The sequence below is a fragment of the Panthera uncia genome, unplaced genomic scaffold (genome assembly GCF_023721935.1).
Source record: "Panthera uncia isolate 11264 unplaced genomic scaffold, Puncia_PCG_1.0 HiC_scaffold_245, whole genome shotgun sequence".
NCBI classification, from domain to species: domain Eukaryota; kingdom Metazoa; phylum Chordata; class Mammalia; order Carnivora; family Felidae; genus Panthera; species Panthera uncia.
In genome coordinates, this window is record NW_026059183.1 from 31,386 (window position 1) to 52,560 (window position 21,175).

A 21,175-nucleotide genomic window follows, 5' to 3' on the forward strand; every position below is an offset into this window, starting at 1 on the left:
AAGAGGAAATCTAAATAAAGGAATCCAACAAATGTATACAAATATGCCAGCCTCGTTTGTAATTAGAAAAATACAAGTTAAAAACAATGAGACACTGATTCACACACACTAGATTGTCAAAGGTAAAAAGCCTGTCAGTATCAAATGTGGGTGAGGATGTGGAGACCCCAGACCCCCGCGACATGCCGCTGGTGATGACGTACATTAACAAGGCTACTTCGGGACACGGCAGCGTGTTATCGGGAAAAGAGGAAGCAACACACAGCTGCCAATCCACCGACGCAGCTCCGAGGTGCGTCGCTCAGACCAGGGCAACCACTGCATGTACCTGCCAAACTCCAGTCTCCTTCCTGGCTTACATGTCATGTTAGGAGCTCTAGCAGGGTTTGGGCTACAGATGGGGGAGGAGAAAACGTTGGTCTAAGTAGAAAAAGCAGCCCCAGGAGGTGGGGCTCAGAGCTGTGGGGCCAGGACTTCCTGAGAACGTGAGCTCTCTAAGTGTCTCCCTCACAACCTCCTCCTTTTCTCTGATGGGCCCCAGCAACAACCTGCCTCTCCCCCTGAGCGTCTCTCCTGTTCCACCTCTCCACTGCGAAGGTGTTTCCCGCACCTCTTAAAAAATTCCTGGCCCACGTGGAAAACAGAGGAGATGTAAACAGCCTCTCACTTTTTGCTTGGATTCCACAGGATAAAGTCAGTCCCTGTATTCGTTTCCTGTCACTGCCGTAACACATGACTGAAAACGAATGGCTAAAACGACACAAATTTATCGTCTTACAGTTCTGGAGCTCAGGAATCCAACGTGGGTCTCATATGCTGTCCAACTTCCAGAGGCGCTAGGGGGGAGTCCACTTCCTTGCCTTTTCCAGCCTGCATTCCTTGGCTCATGCCCTCTGCCTGCCCCTATCCCCCCAACACCTTCAAAGGCAGCTTTCTTGATGATCTGACCTCTGATTCTCCTGCGGCCCTTCTACTTGTAGGGACTCCCAGGATTATACCGGGCCCACCTGGCTAATGCAGGATAATCTCTTTATCTGAAGGCCGGCTGATTAGCAAATTTAATTCCATCTGCAACCTTACTCCTCCTCGGCACTCGACCTAACACATTCACAGGTTCCAGAGGTCAGGACTTGGACGGCTCTGGGAGACAGTTATTCATTCTGCCTACCACATGCTCCAAGGTTGACGATGCTGAGTTGTTGGCTATGTACACTTCAGAGGATGCCATCCAAACTCTCGAGTCCTTTAGGTTTCCTTAATAGAAGACCACGGGAAGACCTTTAACTTCTACTAACTTCTATCCTGGAGGCTCTGTGTGGAAAATGAGGGTTGTTTTGCTCTGTGTCGTTACTAGTCCCCATCCTTCCGAAACCACAACCGAAAAAACAAGACACTGAGTTGGAGAACTAGAAGAATTAGATCTCGAGTCAAAGCAGGATGTGATTTCTGGTGGGGCTACAGAAAGAGGATGAGAAGGTAAGCAGCACCCAGGCCAGGACCTCACAGGGCGCGGCAGACTGAATACACGAGTGGCCCCGACTCTCCACACTCCCCGTGTCTGCGCCTTCTGCCACGTCACTTCACAGCCCTCTCCCTGGTCTTGTCCACGTGACTTACTTTGGCCAGTGGGATGTTATCAAACATGATGCATATGCCCCGGCTTGAGAAGTACTTTTGTATTCTGCTTTCTGTTCTTCTTCCTCTGCCTTTACCATGAGAAGACGCCAGGCTAGCCCGATAAAGGAGGAGCCATGCAGAATAGAGCTGATTCACTCAAGGGGTCCCAGATGAAGCCATCTTGACCCTGGCGCTGAACTACCACACACGGCCAGAAGCCCCGAGCTGCTTAGGCACCTTACAGCTCACTGCAGATGTCTGAGCAAGCCCAGATGACGTGAGCCTAGTGGCTCTAAGGTTGTGTCATGGGGCATTTATAGTGGCAACAGTTCACTGATGTATAAGATGACCAGGTATTTGGTCCTGCAATCCTTTTTAGTAAGGATGTCTATGTCTATGCCCATGTCCATGTCCATGTCTATCTCCAACACAAACACATTCATTCATTCACTCAATAGACGTCTCCTAAGCATTCGCTATGGCATGCCACGCACTGTTCTAGACATTAAATACAAAGACATGAATGAAGCAAAATATCTCAGCACTTAGGGATGGAGTTTCCATTTTAGTACCTGGAGACAAAGAAACACAAATATTTGGTGTGTCTGCTGGTGAGATTTTCCATGGGGAAAAATGGAGTAAGAATGGTGGGGGTAGCTATTTTATAGAGAGCTACTCAGGAAGGACTCACTTATAGGGCAGTATTTCAGCAGACGCTTGACGAAGGAGAGGACGGATGGGTCACATAGGCATCTAAGAGAAGTGTTTTCCAGGCAGAGGGCCCAGCAAGTGGAAAGGTCCTCCTAAGGTAGTAGAGCTGATGTGTCCACATTCAAGAGCTGATGTGTTCAGCACGGAGACCCAGTGTGGCTGGCCCAGAACATTCAAGGGTGAGAAAGGTCAATGATGGCGTCAGAGAGCCAATGGTGGGGCCGAGACACTAGGACTTGACACTTTTGTTTACACTGTGAGCATGAGGAAACTCAACATTAAATTTTTTTTTTATTCTGGTAAGAAATATATATAATGTAAAATTCATTATTGTAATCATTTTCAAGTGCACGAATCAGTGGCATTAATTATACTGGTCACATTGTACATCCATCACCACTATCTCCAAAACTTTCTCATCCCTCCAGAGACTCTGTAATCAGTAAGAAATAACTCCCCAAATAAGTCAGTCAGAGAAAGACAGACACTGTATGTTTTCACTCATATGTGGATCTTGAGAAACTTAACAGAAGACCATGGGGGAGGGGAAGGGGAAAAAATAGTTACAAAGAGAGAGGGAGGGAGGCAAACCGTAAGAAACTCCTAAATACAGAGAACGAACTGAACGTTGATGGGGGGGTGGGGAGAGGGGAAAGTGGGTGACGGGCATTGAGGAGGGCACTTGTTGGGATGAGCACTGGGTGTTGTATGGAAACCAATTTGACAATAAGTTATATTTAAAAAAAAAGACAAGAAATAACCCCCATTTCTACCTCTCACCCCTGATAACCTCTAATCTACTTTCCACCTCCATAAATTTGCCTATTCTAGATCTTTCATATAAGTGGAATCATATAGCATTTCTCCTATTGTGCCTGGCTTTTTCACTTAGCATAGTTTTCAAGGTTTGTTCATTCACACGGTGGTATTGAAAATTCATTTCTTTTTATGGATGATCAAATTTCCATTATATGTATGTATCGCATTTTGTTTATCCATTCATTTGCTGATGGACACTGGGGCTCTTTCCACCTTTTGATTATTGTGGATAATGCTGCTATGAATATTGGTGTACAAGTATTGGCTTGAATGTCTGCTTTCCATTTTGGGGTACATATGCTAGGTCATATGGAATCCTTGATGGTTTTAAGCATAAGGAGACACAATCTAATTTATATAGAGGGTAGAAACAGGGAGACCAATTAGGCAGATTGTGTTTATTTTCAGATAAAATAGTACAACACAGAAGAGGAAATTCCCTCCTACAAGAATATCTAAAAGAAAACGATCTATAGCAAATAACACTATCCTGGACCGTAGATGTTCTGTGATTGCTCAGAGGAACTGACCTCATCTGAAGGGATGAGAGAAAAGAAATAGCCATTCAATGTCAATGAAAAAGGGGAACTTAAATCATGATCATGAAGTATTTTAGGCAACCGGACTTCACAAATGCTGTCGCTGGTGATATATGTGTCTGAAAAGACCAATGACCAAGTCTTCTTCTCATGGTACATACGTGATTTGGGCAAAACATAACCCATGCCCATGGAGCATCTTGATTAACTAGGCCCAGATAAATCTTCATGGACTATCACCAGGCCCCCAATTTCACACTGCATATCCATCGATCACTTCCTATGTGCTAGGTGGTGCTCAATGCTTTCCATGCATTATCTCATCTGTCAAAATCACCCTACCAAGTAGACTCTGTTACCCCCAATTTATAAAAGAGGAAACACACCTAGGCAGGAGTAAGTGACCAGCCAAGGATCATGCAGTTAATAAGGAACAGAGCCAAGAGTCCAAATCCACACTGTATGACTCCAAAGCTCATGTGCATAAGAGATACTCGATCTTTCAAAATGGATGTCTGCAAGAAAGAAGCCCTGGGAGCCAGGAGCTTCTGGAAGGAAAGTGCTGATCATGATAAATTACATTTGCGATGGTTCTTTGCTCTTGTGGTCCTTTAGATTTCTCTGTTGAGTGGTGGCAAATCTCAAGGGCACCGCATCCTATTTTTATTGGTGGACTTCCTACCAGATAAGCGTTGACCTGACATATGGCTCGAATGTTTATATTTACCAGTGATTTTATAGAATTGCATTGAGGAGACACAGGGGCAGAAAATCTGTTTCTACAAAACCCTTTAAATTTACAACACCTCAAACTACATTAGAAAACAGAGATCTCCATGGCTCTATCATTTGAGGCACATCTCACAGTCAATATTCTGAGTATGATGAGAGAAACAGGCTGTCAGTTTCATCATTAGAAAGTAAATGGGAAGAAAACTGAAATCTGTGGTTAGGAGCATGCCCAGCTCTAAATTACTCATCCCTACAACTTCCATGGAAAGAACTTAAATTTGCAAGATGGTTATCAGTTTAAAACGGGGCTTTTGCAATCTGTTTATCGAGATGTCAGATGACTTCAAAGAACAGGCTGTGGGGCGTGAGTAGAATTTTTTTAGCCATTGAACTAAACTGGCTTAGTTGAGGTATCCTAAGTCGAAGTAACTGATTCCCAACTTCCCTGTCTTTGGTCGAGAAACTATCCATTCCAGCTTGCATGTCACTGAAAGCCAAGTTCATTCAACAAATACGTACTGAGCCCAGCTACGTGCCAGGCGCTGTGCTAGGGCCTGGGGCTGGTGGGTACACAGGACACACAGGGTGGCGTTTTTCCTCACATGGGTGACTTTTACTGTTATGCTCACGCTTAAAAAACTTTCCAACAGGTCATGGTAGAAACTTCTAGTATTCACCCATATCTTCTCCTTATTTATTCATAAGTGTGTATTTCTCAAACATTTATTTTTTTTAAGAGAGAAAGCATGCACGAGCGAGTGTGAGCAGGGGAGGGGCAGAGGGAGAGAGAGAGAATCCTAAGCATGTTCTGCATGGGGGCTCCGTCCCAGAACGCTGGGATCATGACAAGGCAAAATCAAGAATTGGACGCTCAACTGACTGGGCCACCCAGGTGTCCCTCCCAAACTCTTGAAGTAGGTGGGGCCATGTGAGTATTCTGGTCAGTAGATGTGAACAGAAACGCCATATGGGATTCCTGTGCTGAGGCAGGAAAAAGCTGGGCTCTCCAGCCATCCTCTGCTTGCAGGCAACCTGCGTCCTAGGACTGTGTGCTACAGACGATCCCTGATTGCGAACTGCCCCCTAAAAGGTACTAGATGTGTTGCAGGGTATGCAGGAAGGAGAACTTTGCCTGAGATCTCCGAGTTCATGTGTTACGGAAGCAAAGCCTAACCTCTCATGGGCTGGTTCCGTGGGCTGTATGTCTCACGTATTAGGGATGAGTTCTATTCGACTTCAAACCCAGAGGTCTTACGCTTCACAGCGAATGTCACTTTCTGCTGCCTCCCAACTGCCCACAGCGGCTCACGGATGCCCAAACGAGGCCAGATTTGTTCCTGCGCCTTGTCACCTGACCGGTGTTCCTGTCACATGGAGAAAAACGTCCGTCTTCACTTGCCTGATGAAGTCCTCTCCACCCCCCAAGTCCAGTTCCAATCCCACCACGTCCGCGAAACCCTCTGCAGTGCAAATTGTTTGAACAGCCTCCTCGCACAGCCAGGCCTCCACACGGAGCGTTCTGCCGTAGTCATGCAGATTCCAAGGAACCTCTCCCATCCTCCTCCGTCCCTAGGCTGCAAGCTTGGCGGGCTCCACGCTCAGGTGCCACGTGGCGAGATGCTGAGTGTGAGGTAAGCTTCACGGGGAAGCCGACGGGGCCTGGGTCCGCCCGCCTTCGGGTGCAGGGTGGGGCAGAGGGAACGCTTCTCACCGGCAGCTTCCATGTGGCTCTCGGTGTCGTTTCTGTCTTTCCAGCAGAACCTACTCGCCAGCCCTTCCAAGAGTCCTGGGAACTGTACCCCTCTGCAGAACCCTTCCTGTTTAAACTAGATGAACACTCTTCTGTTGTCTACAAAGAACGTGACCCCACCTCCCCTGATACCTCCAATCTTCAGAGGCTTCCTATCTTCCAATTTTTCTCATTTAGCACTTGATAGATTACACGCTTTGTTGAATATGCACGTATCCTCTCTTCGAAGCTAGACTTTCTCCTCCTTGAGGGCAAGAGACCACATCTCAGACTTCTGCACCCCAAGCAGGGCTTACTTACACAGTACTGGGTCTACTTTAGAAATTGACAGGATGATCACATAATTCATTATCCAAACCAGGACATTTTGGGGAGTGGAAAAAGGGGACTGTTATTAATCACATCAGGACAACAGGCATAAACCAAGATGGTCCCAGACAAACTGAGACACATGGTCATGCCTGGCACTGATAAGGGCCGACCAAGGAAAATGGGAAAGACATCTGAAGGGAGTGTAACGTAGTCAAAGTGAGAGCATGAGAGAGCAGTTCGGGATGCCTGAGTTCCAATCATCACAGGAGCTAAAACCCTCCTGGAGTCTCCCTCCCTCCCTGTCAGCAGGGACAGGAGGTGGGGCTTACGTGACCTTTCATGTTTGGGTGTGGCTGAAATACCCCCTTTGGTTTTCATAAGAAAGCTTTTTCCATTTGATGCTTTTATGACGAAGAATACCTTTTGTTCTAGATGAATTCATTGGGGATCTGGTAAAAATCATCCATAAAACTTTAACCCCGAGAGCAATGACATTGCACAGGCAGCCAGTACACCTACACGGGACCCTCTCCCTCACCCCAACCCTGGCCTACAAGGGGTCACACCAGAAGAGCAGCATTACCAGGACCCCCCGACTGGAACCCTCCTCGCCAGGGCCCCCATTTGTTATTTCCCTGTCCGATATCTAGTCCGGATCCTAGATGATATTACGGTCAGTTGATGTTGAAACACACCGTGAGAAGCCAGGCATCACCAGCATGTTGTTAGGTGTGACCAGTCTCCTCTCGGGGGTACTAACCTTTCCTCTTGTCCTCAGCCCTTCCTTGCTCTGAGCGTCTGCCCGGATGCCTCCGACCTCAAGCTCGCCGTGCCTTCCCCTCCCTTCCACGGTGTGGACGGCGGGTCGGGAGGGCGGGCCAGTGCCTGCCCCTGTGGTGGCTCTTTGTCACTGTGCACGGCAGCGTCCACGTGTGCTGGCCCCTGTGCCCTGGCCCGGGCTAGAAATACTACTGAGGTAATACGGGGAAAAAGCCTTGCCACCACGCACGTGGTAGAGGATCACCCAACGGGAGGAACTATTGTTATGAAGGCACAGCGGGCTCCCTGACGCATGCAGTTGCCCTCACCGAGCCCGGGTTCGAGCCTCAGGAGGAGCCACTCCACAGCAGCAACCGCGCGAGGCAAGTGGAATGCAAGCCAACTGCTGAGCCTCCTGTCTGAGGGTGGCACTCAAACAGGCCCATGGAAGGGACTGCAGACCTACCGAACACGCCCTGAACGGACATAACCACACCGGCTCAGCTGGAATGTACTTCACACAGCTCAGCAGCATGGGATAAAATCTGCGTCTCTAGACCATGAGACCCAAATACGTCCAGACGGGTCTGCAAAAGAAACTAGTTTGACGCACTGTGAAACTAGGGTTTTCATTGCGTGTGACGCCAATTTAACATACGGGCAGTTGAAGAATTCAATCTTGTATAAAGTTTAAAAAGAAGGAAAAAAGAAAAAAAAAAAAAAGAAACCAGAAAAACTGCTTGGGGTTGGGGCCAACATCTGAGGGGTGGAAGGGAAAATAGGAAGGGACACATCCTCATTTGCTTCTAACACGGTTAGCTGATCTGTTTGAAATTAGACCCACTTTCAACTGTTTTAACTTAATTATTAAGCCATTTCTTAACCTCATGAATGCAGTTTGCATGTGCTTTCAGATCTGGCCCTGAACTAATAGACCCTTTCACTTCAGTGGTTTTGGAAATGAATGTTAGATGGAGAGGAAAGCACTGTAAGAGTGCTTTTGTAAGGGTCAGGGCTCTGAAAATATAGCGTAGTTTGTACATAAAACTCAGGACACCTGAATATCCTGCTGGCCCTTTGTCGGGCACCGAAGGCCAACCACGCCACCCTTCTGCTTCCGTTCCGTGGGCAGTCGGCTGTGTTGGTGCTGAGCTATCTAACTGCTCAAGTGAATCCATCATTGGGATCAAAGTCCCAACAGATGAGAAACAGGTGGCAGCCAGGCACCCCAGGGGCAGCCTTCCCATCACTTGTGAGAAACAGAAGGGTAGGTTGTGCTCTCTGTTCTAGAATATTCTCCTTTATTTTTTTATTTATTTTTCGTAAAATCTATTGTCAAATTGGTTTCCATACAACACCCAGTGCTCATCCCAACAGGTGCCCTCCTCAATGCCCACTTTCCCCTCTCTCTCACCCCCCATCAACCCTCAGTTTGTTCTCAGTATTTAAGAGTCTCTTATGGTTTGCCTCCTTCCCTCTCTGCAACTTGAAGAGGCACAAAGAGAAAGAAATGTCTGTCGGGAGAAACAGCCAATGCTACACGATTTGCTGTTGAATCTCCTGTTGAGTTGTTATTCTTATTACGTGCAGAAGCCTCTGAATTTGTCCATTTCTATCCGTCATTTTGTAGGAAATCCACAGCTCAGGATTACAACTTTTGCGGTGACAGAAGGTCGTGCAATGTTTACCTTCATTGATTGCTTTACTGCTCGGCATGTGTCACAAATTAATAATGATAATACGAAGAGTAGCCAACCTTTACTGACCGTTAAACCATTTCTATGTAAATCCTATGACAGGTACTATCATCATCCCCGCTTACAGAGGAGACGGTGGAGGTGGGGAGAGGCAGAATAATATGCCCAAGGCCGTATTTCTTGTACATGGTAAAACAAGGATTCAACCCCAGGTAATCAGAATCCAGAATCAATATTCTTGTTTTTTTTTATAAAAATTTTTTAACATTTATTTAAAGAGAGACACAGAGCGCGAGCAGGGGAGGGGCAGAGAGAGAGGAAGACACAGAATCCAAAGCAGGATCCAGGCTCCGAACTGTCAGCACAGAGCTGGACGCGGGACTCAAACCCACGAACTGCGAGATCATGACCTGACCGGAAGTCAGACGCTTAATGGACTGAGCCACCCAGGCACCCCCATAATCAATGTCCTTAACTGCTGTACAATAATGTAGAATGGAAGTAAAGTACATTTAAAAAAAAATTAAGAGGCAGGAAATCACTGATTTTTAAAACTACACTTAATCCCTTAATCAAATATTAATATACCTACTATGCACCAGGCACTCTGTTCACAGTATCTAATTTAATCCTCTGTGAACCAATTATGTTTACGGACGAAGAAAATGTGATTCAAGGAAGCTCTACCAGAGCAGAGGCACATGTAAACCCAGACTGAGCCCAAACATGACAGACTCCAAATCTCAAGCTCTTTTCACAAAGCCACCCTACCTCTTCCTTCTTTAAGGCAATCCTTTGCTACTAGGAATAAACTCGGAAAGAGAAAAACTTTGAAATAAAACTCACTGCTTAGAAGTTTAGAATTGGCAGAGAATTTTCTTCTTTTCTCTTTTCTCCCAGGCACAAAATGGCTCCGACTTCATAAGTGTCAATCTTAGTAATGGCAGGATTCAGGGCGTCTGGGTGGCTCAGTCGGTTAAACTTCCGACTTCAACTCAGGTCATGATCTCACAGTTTTTGAGTTCGAGCCCCGCTATGGGCTCTGTGCTGAAAACTCAGAGCCTGGAGACTACTTCAGATTCTGTGTCTCCCTCTCTTTCTATCCCACGCCCTCCCCTGCTCATGCTCCGTCTCTCTCAAAAATAAATAAACATTAAAAAAAATTTTAAAAAAAGGTAGGACTCAAGTGATTTGCTAGAAAGAACACCAGAAGTGAAACTAGTTACCCTTGGTCAAGTGGTGGTAGTGTTGGTATTCTCCTGTCTTCCTAACATAGACTTATAACTTGAATACCGTTTTTCACAGAACACAGAGAAGATGGTTAACGCTGACCATTTTCTCCCTCTCTGGATCCAGTGTGAGCCTGCACTGGAATATGAAAACTACCGCCCAGAAGTGATCAGTAAGACTCACAACTCCAAAGGGAAGGTGGTACGAGCCTGGGCTTAAAGACCCAGGCCTGACCTCAGAATGGCCACGACCCAAAAAACCCAGAAAATAACCAGTGTTGGTGAGGACGTGGAGAAGCAGAAACCCTTGTGCACTGTTCGTAGGAGTGCAAAATGGTGCAGCTGTTGTGGAAAATACTAAAAATAGGACGACTGTATGATACAGTAGTTCCGCTTCTGGGTATATACTCAAAAGGTCTCAAAGAAGTATTCGGATAACCATATTCACACCCGCGTCATTATTCACAACAGCCAAAATGTGGAGGCAACCCCAGTGTTCGCTAACAGGTAGATAAACGACATGTGGTGCAGACATATAATGGACTATTGTTCAGCCTTCTAAAGGAAGGAAATTCTGAGACATGGTTCATAGTGGATGAACCTTGAAAACACTACGCTAAGTAAAACAAGCCAGTCAGAAAATGACAAGTATAGTACGATTCCTCCTGTATAAGGTATGGCACCCAGAGTAGTCACATTTATCGAGACAGGGAACAGAACGGTGGTGGCTAAGAGCTGGGGCTAGTGGTGAATGAGGAGTTGCTTAATGGGAGTGGAGTTTCAGTTTTACTGGAAAAACAGTTACGGAGATTCGTGGCACATCGATGTGAATATACAGTACTTAACCCTTCTGAACTGTACCCTTGAAGGTGGTTAACATGGCAAGACTGATCCCATGTGTGTCTTACAACAATTCAAAAACAAGAACACAGGCTTGAACGTTGGTAAGAACTGCACATAAGTCCTGGCTTGCCTCTCCCACCTTCTGAATTTGTGACTTCAGTTATTTATGGAGTTACTGATGCTCAGATTCCTTGTCTGTGGAATAGGAATCATCACAGTACCTTCCTCACAGGGTTATGAGTGAGTGCAGGTAAGCTATCTGGCCTGGGACTTGGTCCATAATAAGCACTCCACGAATGCTGGTTTTGAGTCATGGCAGTAGGCACGGAATATTTAGCCAATGGCAGAATGAGTATTAGGAGAGGAAAAATCCCTTGTTGCCTCTTAAGATGTCACATGAGGTGGCATTTGTTGCCTTGTGGGATCTAACGGGGCCCAGGGCTGGGCTCACAACTTTGAAAGCTCAGAAACTGTCCTGCACCTACAGAAAAGACCACACGGACAGGACAAAGGAGACCAGTATATAAAACTAGAATGCCAGTTTATTAACAGCACACTTAAGAAGACTGAATAATCCTATTTTCTTCCTGTAGGCAGATTTGTATAGGAAGGCACATTATCAAAAATTGCCTGGTGAAATGTGGACTCCACAAAGGGAAGTAAATGAATCAAATTTATAATGGTACCAGGCTAAGGGAATTAGATGTGTTCATTTCCAAATAGGGATGGTCTTCAGGGTTTTTGAACTCCATCGGCCAAAGCACCCTCTCTTCTGGATGCACTCTCACGGCCAGTGTTGGGCTTCTGGACTTTGTTGTGCTCGCATGGCTGACCATTCCTAACCTCTGACTGGCCTACTGTTTCTCTGGCTACCTTGATGCTTTGGGGTAATTCCGCCTATCTTTTCTTCGACCAAAAAGATGTTGGGTTTCATTTAGCTATTATTTAACTTAGGTACTAGAGCAATATAAACTCTCATGTATTCTGTTTAGAAGCCTAACAAAAATCATTAAAAACATTCATTGAATTTTTATACACTGCTAAGGCAGTAACTGTCAAGATACACTGTCAAGTGAAAAACAGAGAAAGTGTCTACAATTTAAGAAGGTGACAAAAAATATGTGCATGTATTTGTTTATATCGTTAAAACAAAAAACCATGGGAAGAACAAACTGAAAACTGAAACAAACAAAATTCCTTAAATAGGTAAGAGAAGAAACAGGATGGAGAAGACAGAAGGTGAACTTCTCAGAACATACTTCTGTAGATTTGATTTTGTAAAGTAACTTACATAATTTTAAAACAAAATTAAGATTTTAAAATTCCAAAAAAAAAATGAAAGCAAAGTGGAACAAATGCTCCCCAAAGGAGTATCCATTTGTTGGGAAAGCTGTACAGAGAGGAACGATTTCGGCTGGCTTTAAAACCTCTATTGGCCAGGGTGCCTGGGTGGCTCAGTCAGTTACACATCTGACTTCGGCTCAGGTCATGATCTCACAGCTCGTGAGTTTGAGCCCTACATTGGGCTCTGTGCTGACAGCTCAGAGCCTGGAGCCTGCTTTGGATTCTGTCTCCCTTTCTCTCTGCCCCTCCCCACTTATGCTCTGTCTCTGTCTCTCTCTCTCTCTCAAAAATAAATAAACAAAAACAAGTTTTAAAACGACTATTGGCATGTACATCCCCCAAGGGATATACCCATGAACAAAACAGCTGCAAAACTAGGACCACCACCACCGCCACCACAACTAAACTCCGTATTCGGTAATCATGGTGTTGGTGATAGCATTGGTACAATTATTATTAGACAGTTATATGAGTATCACAGGATAAAGCAATGAGTACTTACGTTGGGTTATTGGGACCTGGTATTTTCAGTGTGGAAGAAAGAAGTTACAGATGTTTAAGGTGGGTGATGGGTATGTGAGATTATTATACTGTTCTCTCTGCTTTTGTGTACGCTTGAAATTTTCTCTAATAAAAATTTTCCTTAAGAGAGTTAAAACAAAACAACTCATTGATCCTAATCTTCAGTGATGGCTCTCAAATAATTTTTCGTATTATCACATGGTCATGAATGTGGTACAAGTGACAGTGGGCCATGTTTACCCTCGGGTTTTCTTCAGGTGAAATGACTAAACAGCAAAGCAACTTTCTACGGAACCTTCAACGGTATAAAAAGATCATCACACTGAACAGGACATGCTACTACAAATTTAGCTTCCATGAGGGAGTGTGGCAAAAATAACCATGCTCTTCACATCTTAAAACGGTGCTTTTGCTCAAGGTTCCTATGCCTCCGGCCCCTTTCACTAAACACCTCCTCCCGACACGCATGCGACATGTGCATACTCCCGCCATCATGTTTACAACCCACTCCTGAGGAATTATCAATACGTAGATGAGATAGTCTTCTCCATCCATGGTGATGCTGTTCCACTCTACTGTCTGAAGTTGGAAGTGTGAAAATTTGGTACGATTACATTAAAATATTAAAACTGCTGTTATAAATAGCAAATACTCCTTCCCACTTGAGAGTTCTTTTCTTAGGAGAGTGGTTTTCAAACTTCAGCAGGCATCAGTATCACGCAGAGCTTATTAAGAAAACAGGTTACTGGGTCTTGCTCTCAGAGTTTCCAACTCAGGTCTGGGTTGAAGCTTGAGAGTTTGCCTTCTTAACAAGTTCCCAGATTTGCGGATGCTGCAAATTTGGGGACCACACTTGAGAATTATTATCCGAGAACATCTCTGAAAGCATATGTGTCCCCTGCTTCCTCCTAAGAACAAAGCCCCCTAATACTTTCCATAAAAAAGTTCATTATCTCCCATTTCTTTGATTTATATTTATCCCTTTGAATTCCATGACGCCTTCCACTGTTTTAATTATTATATAGCCTTTTTATCTGAAATTATCCTTCAAATGATACTTACTCAGAAATGTTCTCTATTAGGCTACAGGTGGCAGTTTGCCCCCATGTTCCCCAAATAACAATCAGACTAATTTTGGCTCCTTCCTATCCCCTTTTTCTAATCTTCTCTTCCTCCAACCAAACTGAAAAGAAGACAGGAATAATCATAAAAAGATGTTACCATACGCTGTTTCCACTAGCATAAAATTTCTTAGAGGACAGCAACCTTTTGCCTTTATTATCGCTTTCCTTTTCCATCATGCTGTGAGCATTTACCTATTACTATCTGAAAGTAACAAGGCCTGATTTCTATTAATATTTATAGAATTCAAAGCCCTGCCACAGGGTAGGCATTCATTCAATCCATTTTTGTCAAATAGAATATTTCAATCACAGAATCTCAGAGACAACCGAGGTTCGGCGAACATTGAGTGATAATGCAGAAGGTTACAAAAGCCTGTTACCGCCAACAGCAGGAGGCTATAATCTGGATCTCACGATGCCCACCCAGTCTGTGTTTCTTCCCCCAGTCTGTGTACCTGTCACCAGTTTTATCAAAAGACGTCAACAGGGCCTAAAATGAGACAAAACAACTCTAAAGTAGCACAGGGCTAAGTACTTACAGGATTATCAAATTCTCAATTAGGGTAATGCATTTACTATGGACAATAATTTTTTAACACAGTGTTTTGCTTTAAATGCTCTGACCTTTCCGGATTTCTTTACAAAGTGTATGGCAGGGGGCATCCTTCCAGAAAGACTCAGGAAAGCCTACACAATGCAGAAACCCATTCGGATGGGATTGGTCCTCTGGATCTGAACAGATGATCCTAATATATAGAGACGCACCCCCCACGCTGACCTCCGTAAATGTGTCCTGCATGAGAACGGCTGGAACAATGAACAAACCCACGACTATTAGTACCAGGTCATCTTCAGAGTTTTGCTCTTTCTAGACGCAACTAGATTTCAGGGAAATGGGAAACAACCGTTTGGTAGCTGTGTGCTATGTTCCAGGAACAGGATCAGGTGGTTTACAGGCACTCCAGAACCTATTCCTTCCAACGGCCCTATGAGATAGACATTATGATTCCCACGCATTATGATTCCAAATTAAGCTTGGGAGTTGCATGGCTCGGGTAAACTGGCAAGTCCAGATGCAAAGTCAGGTCCGTCTGACCCCAAGGCCATGCTTCATCCACGCAGGTGAGCTGATGTTTTCATTCGAGAGTTCCAGCACCTTTACGAGCGCTCACAGAGCTCCAAGTGCCGGAAGCATGGTTTTCACCTCTACCAACTACTTCTAAATTCTACGAAAATGTAGGTTGTTCTCTTCCTGCCTAATGTATTTTGGTTTCTACCATCAGCAACAACATTTCTAACATCAGGACAAATTCATTAAAGAAGGCTTTCTGGACCCCGAGCCTGGCGTATCTTTAAAAGCTGACAAATAATGAAGTGTAAAGCTATGCTCATTAATGTCCAGGAAGTCACACACGGTAACGAGAGACTTGCCTGATTTCTTCTCGACGCAAGCATCCGAACTGATAATCCCAAACCCTTTGGTTTCATGCATACTCTAAGACTCCTCCTCGAAAGCCAGGAGGGCCAGCACATCCTAGCAAGGATCTCGGACAGCCCAGGGTGGAGGGAGGCTGGTGGTGGGAACAGATGTCAACACATGTTCTAGGCTGGAGGCAGGGAGGAAGGCAGAGGGGAAAAGGCTGCTCCCCCACTCCCCGGAATTTAAATGGGGCTGCCCTTTTAGCAAGAAACAGTATAGTTAAGGAACTAACAGAAGGGCACTGCTTTTCTTGGTTTACGATAATGTTTCCGAACACTGTCCTTTTCCACGGACACACGTTGATGGGATTACGTCCGGCAGGGTCTTTGAGATAATAGTTTGCCCCCTACTGCCATGTGCTGTGAAGTCCTTTGCATTGTGGCAATTTATTTTCTTTTAATTTTGATTTATTTTTATTTTATCATTCAGAGAGAGAGACCGTGAATGGGGGAGGAGGGAGAGACAGACAGAGACAGGGAGAGAATCCCAAGCAGACTCTGTGCTCGGTGCACAGCCTGACGTGGGGCTCCATCCTGTGACTCTGGGATCGTGACCTGAGCCCAAATCAGGAGTGGGATGCTCAACCGACTGAGCCACCCAGGCGCCCCTCACTGTGGCAATTTTAAAGTCAACCTTGTAATACACGCTCTGTAGAAAAGCAAACAACAACTACCACAGACCAACTTCCTTTAAAAATTTCTGAAGTATTGGGGCACCTGGGTGGCTCAGTCAGTTAAGCATCCGACTTCGGCTCAGGTCGTGCATGGTTGGTGAGTTCGAGCCCCGCGTGGGGCTCTGTGCTGACAGCTCAGTGCCTAGAGCCCAGAGCCTGGAGCCTGCTTTGGATTCTGTGTCTTCCTCTCTCTCCCTGCCCCTCCCCCACTCACTCTCTGTCTCTCTGTCAACAATAAACAAACATCAAAAAAAATTTTTTTTTAATTTCTAAAGTATTAGCTAACACATCAACAGCCGACTCTCTAGCAGTAAAATTTAAATTCTGGATTCTACTGTTCCTTCCGGGTCATCCATCCCAAACCCCAAGGATTTTTTTTTTCTTTTTTTTAACAACAGCAAACATTCATGGTTGTGCTTATCCAGTATTAGAGTTCACTCCTTGTTGAGGACGACACACAGTTGGCGGGGCCGTGACAGAGGCTGGTGTGCGTCATTCCATTATCAGTCAGATGGCTGTGCACAGACATTTGTCAGGCTCGTGAGAGGTGTCACTCATGTTTGGACACCAGAGTCCATCACCACGTTAAGTGAGAACGGAGATAAGAGGGCCCTCTTTGTCACTACTCTCAAAGTCTAATTAACATGCCATTGTGACTTATTTTCAGGGGAAAGATAATACGCGTACTTAAACAATTGTGGAATTGTATGGTCAGATAAATATCACTTCTCCCTTTTTCCGCATGTGAAGTCATGGCTGCGTATTTTTTCTGGAGTGCTTAACAATTGTGTTGGAGAAAGGACATCAAATGATGCTTGGAAATGTGACACACATTTTCATTTCACACTCCATCAGCTTTTACAACTGTAGCTCAATGAAATGTAAGAGAGAGGTTGGCAAACAGCCATATTTACACCAAGGTATAAAACAAGGGTCAGGTTACTTTTTTATAGAAAGAAAAAAAATTGTCTAATTTTCACTCCACGTGACCAAAGCAGATATTCAACGGACGCCCTACAGAAAGGTCCCTAACCGCACACACCGGATGGACACAGTTTGGTGCCTGTTCAACTGCGGCTTTTGACTGCGATAAACAGCTTTGTAAAGCATGAAAATGTCCCTTTCCTCACCCCCTTCCACTCGGGATCTGCTGACACCGAAATATACCAGTCAGATGGTCCTCAGTGTTCCATCTTCCACCTGAAAATACTGCCTCCTGCCCTCCGCCTCTGGCCCGGAAGCAGAAACAGCTATTCGTCTCCAGGCATCGGCAAAAATGCATCTTCCTAATTCAGATTTCAATCTGTCAGAAAGGATTAAAGCCTCGTGCGTGCATAAAAAGGGAACTCCAAATGATAAGGGAAACGTGGGCTGGAGACACGGTGCTTCTACAGCTGCTGTTTTGCCAGCAGGGTAGAGAGGAAAGCGTCTTTTTACTCACCTCTGGCAAACCCGAGACTTCTCCCTTCGCTAATGGTTTGCTGATGGATGGCGTGTATACTCTGGCGTCTGATACCGGCTGCCCTTTCATAAAATGTTTTCCTGATTCATAAATGTCCACTTCGATCATCTTCCCCATGAATGTGAGGTCCTTTGGCACTAAAACCTTGAAAAAAAGTTCAGAAGGCTTAATTTTTTTTTTTTTTAAGTGAACATCAAATCTCAGAACCGCTTCAGATCTATAGAATCCCTGCCCAGAAGGCAGAGGCTGTCTGTACACCTCGCCCCCAGTTTTCCTAGCGTGAGTGTCCTATCATTAGTAAGATATATAATTAGCAAGCCAATACTGATGTGCCACTGTTAACTGAAGCCCACACTGTATTATTCAGATTTCGTCCCCTAAGATCCTTTATTTCCCGCTCTGAGATCCTGTCCCAAGTAGGCTCCATCTTGCAGCTGCTCAAGGACCTGCAGATCTCCGGCAAGGAAGGCATTTCTGGAAGGAGCTTCCTGCCGGGCGGCAGACAATGCTCTCTCATTGCGGGACGCCTGCTGTCCTGAGGCATGTGGTAGGCAGGCCCGGGAAATCCCCCAGCAATCAGCCAGTCACTTTTGGACAGGCCTTTGATATTCTGCTCTTGGCTGTCCCAGGCGATGAAGAAAACGGAGACAACACTGATGAAAGCCTTATACTTTTAATACCTGCCAAGGCAGCTGTCAGAAGAATGGCTTGAGTAGACGCTTCAAATCAAAGGCCTGCACGTTTATGTGGATGTGAGCGTGTGCGAGCGCGTGGGCGTGTGCTTTGGTTGGGGGCGGGGGAGGCAGGGCAAGAACGCGTACAAGCGGCCTTCTTAATATCCCAAACGCTGGTGTTTGCGGCTGGATGACTCCTGGAACTAAGGGTTCCTGTTCCCTGCCTTCCCTCTGTTATCAAATGCATCCAGGTTCCACCTGCATCCAGGATCCCCTGCTCGAGTTGACGGGAAACTGTCGGCCGGCCGTTCGAAGGTGTCTGATGGATAGTACTGGTTTACCTCGACAGATGCCTCGCTCCTTTGGGGACCTGTCGCCGGTTTGCACGCAGTGTGTTTCCCTCACGCTTCTACTTCAGAGCCACAGCTGCGTGCCAGTCTTTTTAAGGTGGGATCCAAAATAAATAGACTAAATTCTAATCCAGCAATCCTTTGATATCTAGATACGATCTCCCCTGCTGGAACGCATCTCACTTGGAAAAAGAATGCCTGTGAAATCTTTGATACGCTTCCTTGTGGACACCAGCAAGTCACAGAGGCGCTGGCGGTCCCCAACCAATTTCTCTGGGATCTCGGTCTTTCCGGGTTTGGTTCTTTCATGACCACTGAGCATGCGGCTTCATCCGACGGTAGGAGAAAGGTCACCTGGGCGGTGAATGACTCACGGCAAGCCCAGGAACTACAAGGCTTCAGTATCAGAATATGAAAGCCCTTTTACATCGGTTTTCATAAAACAAGGAAATCTCTGGAGTAAACCGTCTCTGAGAGATGTGGTGCTATTCCGGGGGAAAAATAACTCTCCTTGATCTGCTGCCTTGATCTGAATGAAGGGCTCAGTGTTTTTTTTTTTTTTTTTCCCCTCCAGTTTTAATAATTGGAAAAAGCCCGACTGCTTTAAATTGGAGGAAACAGCTAATGAGGCATGCCATTGCCTTTAAAATGAAGGGGAAAAAAGTTCCCCGCTGAGGCAAAAACCCAGATGGCAGAGAAAAGAGAGGGAAGAGGCGACCAAAAATACAATCGAGTTCCTCCCCGGGGCTGAGCAGGTTGGCCTGAATAGGAAAATGGCTCTCTGGAGGCAACTAATGAGATGGAAAACGGGGAAGGAGTGCGGGGGACACCTCCTTGCTGTCGTTTCTGCCGGGCCTGGGACAGAACAGGACGGGTTTCCCGTGGGCCTTGACAGGAGCCTCCCAAGTCTCCGGGGGCTGCGGGGCCCCGGGTGGGGTTATTCCATGTGGAGCACGGGTGCGGTGGGGGAGGGGAGTAGGGGGAGGTCGGGGAGGGGGGCCCTCCAGCTACTGCCGCTCTGCTGTCCACCACGGGCAGCCAGCCTCCCCGGCCTCCCTCTCCCTGACTTGCCCACAGCGGCCTTGAGGGGCTTCCCGAGCTCTGATTTCAGCCATGAGCCACAGAAAAGAAAATTCACTCTTCATCTGATGAGAAAGGAACAAAAAAAGTAGGAAAACCCATCTGATATTAAGACAAGTGAACACAATCCAGGAGGGACCCTCGAAATCCCTAGGCCCGTGGGACAGTGTCCCATGTAGGAGGGGAGACACCATGTCTTTTTGGGCCCTTCCCAGGACCACCGGGGGAAGCAGAGTCCCAAGTGCTGAAACAGGAGCCTGGCTGGCTCCGGGGGCGGCAAGGTAGGCCAGCTCATTGGGGGGGGGGGGGGGCGGGCAGCCGTGAGTGGGGGGCCCTTCGAGCTGGCCCTCGAAGACGACTCTCAAAGTGAAGCTGTTTTGATCCCCATACTGGTCTCCAGAGTCAGTCACACTGTTTGAGTTGAAACCACGGAACGGACTCTTTTCCCTTTGCCCAGCATTCTTATCAAGGTGGAAATTAAAAAAAAAAAAAAAAAAAATACTAAAACTAAACACAACTCAAAAAACAACCAGGCGACCGACCCCTGAGTGAGCGCTGGGACAGTGAGAGGAAATCCCGGCCCTTCCAGGCTGATGTCGCCCGTGCAGACATCCTTCCTGTTCTCTGGGCAGGACTTTCCCCTGTGCCCTGCCAGGCTGCGGAATTCTGGCAGGGGGAGCTGCCTCCTGAGCTCCCACAGCCTACAGCTGGTTCCGTCTAAGAGTAATGAGGAGTAAAACACAGCTACTCCTTTGTGGAGGTTGTTTTGGAGACTGAGCCACCGAGATAGCCCCCGTTAGTCTAGCTAGCTGGAGGCTGTAAAACAGCCTTGCGGTGACAAGATTCTACCACCTTCCATCCCTTTGAAGTTCCTTTTGCTTGAAGTGGTTTACTTCACAACCTTCTCACTCTGGAGAAAGCGTTGAGAACTTAATGCAGAAGTGTCTCTCACCTGCTCATAGAATCGATTGTGTGCGACATAGAACTTGGAATCAAAAGATTCTTCTGTCACTAACACTTGTTGTCTTTCACCAATCTGTGGAGACAAGGGGAGAAAAAAAGAAATGGTAAAGACAGAAACCTGAGAATCCCAAAGAAAACTGCCCGCCCAAAGAGTTCTGGATCAGTAGGCAGTGTCCTCTTGGACTGAAAGCAGACTCCGGATTGCTACTCACTGAACAGCTAATACAGGAAGCATTGATTCACCTTTCCTGAAAGACATTAAGTATGCGCTAATACAAAAGGAGCATAGCATGAAATCTTATTTCCTTACCTAACTAAGAAACAAAACTCAGCTTCCTCTTTCCACGTAAGAGGAAGTTAATTAAGGCGTCTAAGACACACAAAAGTCTCATAAGTATCACTTTGTCTCTTGAAGCAAAGTTGCAAAACAAGCCAGGACAAGCTGCTTCTAATCCAAATTCATGAAAATATTTTCGCAATGGTAAAGAGTAGTAA

The 21,175-nt window shown here is 46.0% G+C and overlaps 1 long non-coding RNA gene across 1 annotated transcript in view; it reads right to left on the reverse strand.

Moving 5' to 3' along the window:
- The window catches only part of LOC125917798 (uncharacterized), a 36,291-nt gene extending 15,366 nt beyond the window's left edge, over positions 1 to 20,925 (reverse strand). The window contains exons 1-2 of the long non-coding RNA XR_007456298.1: positions 20,670 to 20,925; positions 17,593 to 17,757 (exon numbers count right to left, since the gene is read on the reverse strand). This is a non-coding gene — a long non-coding RNA (uncharacterized LOC125917798). The remainder of the gene's footprint in view (positions 1 to 17,592; positions 17,758 to 20,669) is intronic.
- Between the last annotated feature and the right edge of the window lie 250 nt (positions 20,926 to 21,175).